Below are 6304 nucleotides of genomic sequence, written 5' to 3'. Positions count from 1 at the left end.
AGTTGATAGTAACAAAGGCTTTTTGTTTTAAAAACTACTGTTTTCAAAAACAAATCTTACAAAAGGAACTTAGCGACACGCTGCAAAATCAATAACTCGGAAAAGGATGCTGCTATAACCTAAGGAAGTTTGCAGATCGACCTATTTCAAAGATTTGTTTATTTAAAATTACTGTCTTCTTTAGTGGCAAAATCAATAAATTGAAAAAGAATTCTGCCAGAGCCTAAAGACTCGAGGAAAAAGAACTTAAGTGAGAAAACACAATGGGTCATAGTAACAAAGGCTTTGTGCATTCAAAATACTGTTTTCCAACAAAAATTAATCATACAAAAGGCACTTTAGCGGCACGCTGCAAGATCAATACATTGAAACTGAAGGATTCTGCTAGAGCCTAAAGACTCAAGGAAAAGGAACTCAAGTGAGAAAAAACATTAGGTGATAGTGACAAAAACTTTGTGTATAAAATACTGTTTTGCGAAACAAATCTTACAAAAGGCAATTTAGCGGCATGCTGCAAGATCAATAAATTGAAAAAGGATTCTTCTAGAGCCTTAATACTCAAGAGACGAGAACACAAGTGTGAAAAAACAATAGTTGATACATACCTACATACATACATAGATAATTTATTTGGTAACGCAGGTTGGTTACTGGCAGCATTAAGCTGATGTGGACCTGCGACAAATCTAGCTTCTATTTAAGTAAAGTAATTACAAAAAAAAGTAGAAAAATCCTAGCATAAATTATAATGTGAGTAGGGATTCAAACTGGTTTATAATCCTAGCATAAATTTCAATAGAGGTAGTAAGATAAAATTCCTAAAAATATTTACAATTTACCAAATCCTTGTTGCCAACTAGAGCAGTTTGATTAAAAGATATCTTTTCAATAATTGTTGAAAGAGAACGGAGTTTGTTCTTAAATCTCTTATTATCCTCTACGTTCTTAACTGAACGAGGCAAAGAATTCCACGCTATTGCAGACCTATGTCTAAAAGACAGTCTTCCAACATTAGAGTTTGGTAGCTCCAGAGTTAGTTTTAAATTGTCCCTCATATTTCGTATATTTGGACTTTTCCTAATAATTGTTACAACCTGCTCAGGATTGATCCCATTAAAAAGCTTTGTGTGTCAGAGAAAGGAGCCTCATCTTATAGAAATAACTTATGGATTTCTAAGAAGACGGTATTACTGATTGGGAATTAGTACCTCCGTGTTGTTTGAAGATAACCTTGGCAGCCCTCAGGTGAATTTTCTCTAAAACACCTAACTTTGCTTACCCCATACAAAAAATTCCATAAGTGATGCTTGGTAAAATTCCCTTAAAATATATGGACTCCAAGATACGAGAGAGAGGGCTTTTGAACCTGCGCAGTTGCTTTACCTTCTTGACCATAGATATTGATAGATCTTTGATGTGGGGTCCAAGCTTAACTTCTTGTAAATCATAAACCCAAGATAGTATGACTCGTTGACAAAGTTAATGGCATGACCAACCAGTTTGACTGGTCTTAAAGGACCAATGAAAGCATTACGGGTAAGAAGCATAACCTCAGTTTTATCGGGATGAATTGTTAAACGTTCCTGCTACACCACTTAGCTATATCAGTTAAATAAGTTTGGATCTTAAGGCTGACATCATCAGTGGAATTGCCTATACAATAGAGAGTTGTGTCATCAGTAAACATTTCCATCTTTCCACAACTAGGCACTTCAGGCAGATCATCGACGTAAATACTAAAAAGCCTGGGGCCAAGTACTGTCCCTGGGGTACGCCAAACTTGACGGTCACTTCATTAGATCTTTGCCCCTTAACCTCAACAAACTGTTTTCTCTCAGATAAGTAATTTTCAATCAGATTGTTTTGGTTCCCTGATAATCTAAAGGCTTGGAGTTTGAGGGCTATCGTGTTATGACAAATGTAATCAAATGCCTTTTTTAAAGTCTATAAACAGTACCCCCACAGTTTTGTTTTTATCCACTTCGTGTCTCCAAACTTCAGTCAGGTGCAGCATTAAGAGTTCTGTTGACCCGCCAGTTTTAAAAATCCACTGGCTTTTGTTGGACTTGTTAAAATGGCAGTCAATGGAATCTCCTGTTATGCCCTCGTACACTTTGCTAGGAATAAACAATAGAGAAATAGGCCTAAAGTCACCTCTTTAAGAGCTATGTAACTTTTTGGGTACAGCTTTCCCTTTACTCAGCTTCCATCGAGGAGGGTAAATTGGGGATTTTAAACTTACTTCCATCACATAAGACAGGCCAACTGCTACAGCATCTCCTTCAAGTTTGAGTCCCCTTGAGGTAATGTTGTAAGGGCCACATTCTTTTCCAGGCTTAACTCTTTTATCGATCACCCTTTTAATCTTGTGGACATTAAGTTGTACTGGCTCAATAGTAGGTGTAATTTGGTAAATGTGCTGATGTTCATTACTACTGGTATCTGTTAGAATATCATTTGCAAGCCTCTCACCAACTTTAGAGAAGAAGTCATTGAAACTGTCAGCCTTGTGTTTAAAATTGATTGTAATAATTCCATCCTCATTTTTAATTGCACTCACATTGCCTTTTGATTTGCCATGCATTTCACCGGCGTACCAACCTCCAAAAGTCACCTGAGCTCTTTGCACTTTAAAATTTAACTTTCCAATATTCAGCTTCAGCTTCTCTCGTGATCTTAGTTACAAGATTACGTTTTTTGCTATACCGTTTCCATGCATCTGTATCACTTGGGTTCCTTTGAACTTTTCTTAACACGACATATCTCCTATTCATCTCCTTGATGATATTGCTATTCATCCACTTCAGTCCATTGGTGCGAACCTTTACTTTACAGGATTTTAAACGCTCATTCATTATGTATTTATACAAATACTCACAGGCCCAAGCAACATAACCCACATCATCAAAAGTTCCACAAATACTCCAGGGTGAAGTATCGAGGTCCTGTCTGAGATGGTCAGAGCTAAGGCTCTTAAAATAAGTCACTTATTTAATCACAGGACTTGACTTTTGCCTTCGCAAATTCACCAAAGCATATTCAAGATGGAGATCAGAAATCCCTGGGTCATGACCGCTTGCAAGTTTCACCTTGGATTTGTTGGATGTAAAGATCAGGTCTATGGTTGTGTTTGAAGATTCCGTAATCCCACTCGGTTCTTCAATCACATTCTCTAAACCAAAATGTGTAGCCACTTTTAACAAGCGCTTCCCCATACTTGTTTTGATATTGGAGTCAAAGTCATCCATGATCATAATGTTGAATATTTTCAACCAAAGATCGTCCAAGATTGCTTGGAGCTTGTAGAAGAACTTACCGTGGGTTGGAGGACTGTAGAAGGTTCTTGTAGAAGGCACTTTAGCGACACGCGATCGGAAAAGGATGCTGCTATAACCTAAAGATTTAGGAGAAAAGAAAACAGATCTGCAAACACATTACGTTACACTAACTAATGCTATTAAAGCTAAACCCCAACGTTGTTTTTAATCTGTGCCACGAAAGAAATAATAATAATGATAGCATGAAATAGAGCTTCACGACTTCTTTTAGTTGTTAAACTATAAAATGAAACGTACTGTGTTAATGATAAACGAAGGAAAGAAAGATGAACGAAAACTGAAAGAAAGCTGAATCACTCAAATATACCTAAACTGTGGAAAAAAGAAAAAAAAAGGCGAAGTGTTAGTGAACACCCAAAAATCCAGTTTCGATGCCGGGCTATTTCTCGTTCGCATTCTTTTCGCTTTTTTTTTTTTAAAAAAAGATCGAATGTCTACGAAAGGCAGACTATAATTTTTTCTTTAACTGATAAGAACTCTCATTGATCTTGTTATTTTCTTGTTTTTTTCTTTCTTGTCTTTTTCGTATGGCGCGAACCACATAATCTCTGGAATTTTAGGAAATTTGCAGTTCGACCAGAATATGGTGTTTCATTTTTTTTCTCTTTCTTACTCTCCTTCTTTCTTTCTCCCTTTTTTCTTTATCTCTTTCCTCGAAAACTTCCCGAGTTCACAAATTAAACTCGACAATTTTTCCAGAACATGACCGCTCTCGCTCGCCCCAGGCTCCCTCCCAAATCGAGGCACGATTGGAAAATCGAGGCTCGATTGGAAAATCGAGGCTCGATTGGAAAATCGAGGCTCGATTGGAAAATCGAGGCACGATTGGAAAATCGAGGCTCGATTGCAAAATCGAGGCACGATTGAAAAATCGAGGCTCGATTGGAAAAACGAGGCTCGTATGTCGAAGCTTGGCAAAACGAGGAATCGAGGTCGTTTTTGATCAGGGGCTTTTGGGCTCGTTTCCCGGAAACCGTGAATGATCCCAAGTTAGTTAAGCAACCTTAACCGTTGCTAGACAATAAATATTGACTCTAAGGCGTTATAAAGTATTACCGTTTGTCCCATGACATATACGATATATAACACAAACGATAATAATTTATTATTATAATGTACTTAACCACGATGAATAAGCACAACCTTTTTTTACGAAATATCGACTCTGTTGCTAATTCTTGCAGAGATTGCCCAAATAGTTGGAAAGCTTCAAAACCTATAAGTGGAGCACACGCTGTAATTAGCCATTTCACTCATAACACTGAGGTTAAAATATTCACATCCAACATAATCTTTGATCAAAACTGTAATACTGTCATGCAAAAATTCTTTAGTGTTTTGTTTTCGAGGCTGTGAAAAATATATTCCGTCTCTCGAAATATAATTGGATTACGGGTGGCTTCATCAAAATAAAAAAACAAAAACAAAAACAAGGAATCATAATTTCTTTTTAGTTAGCTATTAGAACAGCTGAAGATGCATTTTTAAGCGAGTTTTCAGTTTGTTGCGATTTTTTTCGTCTTTTGATAAAGAAAGGTTGAATTTCTAAGTTTTTGCGTGGCACGATACTGAAAAGGCGGCCGAGTATGCTGTCAGGTGCATTGATTATTTATTTCATGCCGCGGCATGAGATGATCCATAAACGGAGGAAATATATTCACATACATTGACGCTTTTGTTCTAAATTGGAATGCTGGCATACTTTTAGAGAATTTAACGACCCTTTCCTTTGCGGTTCAATTTTTATTTCTTTGATCTTGAACACCCGTATACACTTTATTTTGAACACTTGTTCACTTCTAGACAACTAGAGAAGGAAAATGTCGAAACAAAATAATTATCCGAGGAGCCTAAGGGTGGTTAGCGGTGTACGTCAGCGGTGAGACAGACTGATCCAGCGCTAGCCACTTTTGAACTCGCTTCAAATTGCGAAATGGCAACAAACACCCACGCATTTTAAGAGGCGTTGACCCCTACCGTGACTAATTCGCCAAACAACTTTTTTTTGTAACAAATCGGAAGTTACCTCTATTGTCTTAGCATCTGTGGTTTTCCTGTTTCTAGAAAAAGTACAAGGTACGTGTATACTTATAATATGTAAATTTCAGAAGATGTTTGCATAGAGCTTTTAATTAAATTCAAAATTAAGCGAAATTTTCTCGTTGTAGACTTAAGTCATACCTGAAACCATCCTTTACAAATTTATTGAAATGATGCAAACTTGCTGTTTTTTTGCGCTATTCACGAGCAAAGTTCGTTTGCCTCTACTCGGGTACTGATTTCGGCCATTTTACGGCCACCGAGCTCGTTTCAGTTTTCGTCTTTTTCCAGAGTAAGGACGGAAGCAAGCCTGGGAGAAAACCTTACCACGTTTCTAAGATCAGTTTAAGGTTTCCCTGACTGAAATATGAAGATAGTCATCTCGAAACCCGCGTTTTTCGGTCGATGTGTCACATCTCATGCGGTGGGACGTTCTCAAGTGGGCAAAAAAAACCGAGTCCCGGTAGCTACAAGAAACACTCATTTCTCGCTGATTAAATTATACGACACTATAAAAGCAGTGATATATTTTTAAAATATTGTTAAATTAGGTGGTTGGTTGTGTTGCAATCTGGATTGCATAAATGGAACAAATTTTAGGCGGTAATGGCGGCCTAGGAACCAGTAAACATCATAATTCACTAATGTTGTTTGCTGTTTTCTATGATGAAGCGTTCATCTATCATATTTTTTGCAGAGCTATTTATCATCAAGCCGTATACCAGCACTTTCAATTTCGAGTGTTTGAAATATATTAAAAACTTTTGATGAGTTCAGAATGAAACTCCTTTCTCTTCAAGCGCGCAGAGACATCCCGAATACTAGCTTCAAGACTATAAAAATGTTTTCGTAGAAAACGTTTTTCGACATTTCAGACACTTATCGTTTCACTATGAAAGCAAGTAATTCGCCTTTATCACAGGCCG

General features: G+C 37.2%; 1 long non-coding RNA gene across 1 annotated transcript; it reads right to left on the bottom strand.

Moving 5' to 3' along the window:
• Positions 1 to 606: 606 nt before the first annotated feature.
• Positions 607 to 4321, bottom strand: LOC148728064 (uncharacterized). The gene is made up of 2 exons (XR_016002319.1): positions 2561 to 4321; positions 607 to 2117 (listed from the first exon to the last, which is right to left on the bottom strand). It is a non-coding gene; the product is annotated as an uncharacterized LOC148728064 (long non-coding RNA).
• Between the last annotated feature and the right edge of the window lie 1983 nt (positions 4322 to 6304).

Source organism: Stylophora pistillata, chromosome 6 (assembly GCF_964205215.1).
Source record: "Stylophora pistillata chromosome 6, jaStyPist1.2, whole genome shotgun sequence".
Lineage (NCBI taxonomy): Eukaryota > Metazoa > Cnidaria > Anthozoa > Scleractinia > Pocilloporidae > Stylophora > Stylophora pistillata.
The sequence above is the reverse complement of the archived record's forward strand: the minus strand, read 5'-3'. Positions and strand labels throughout refer to the sequence as shown.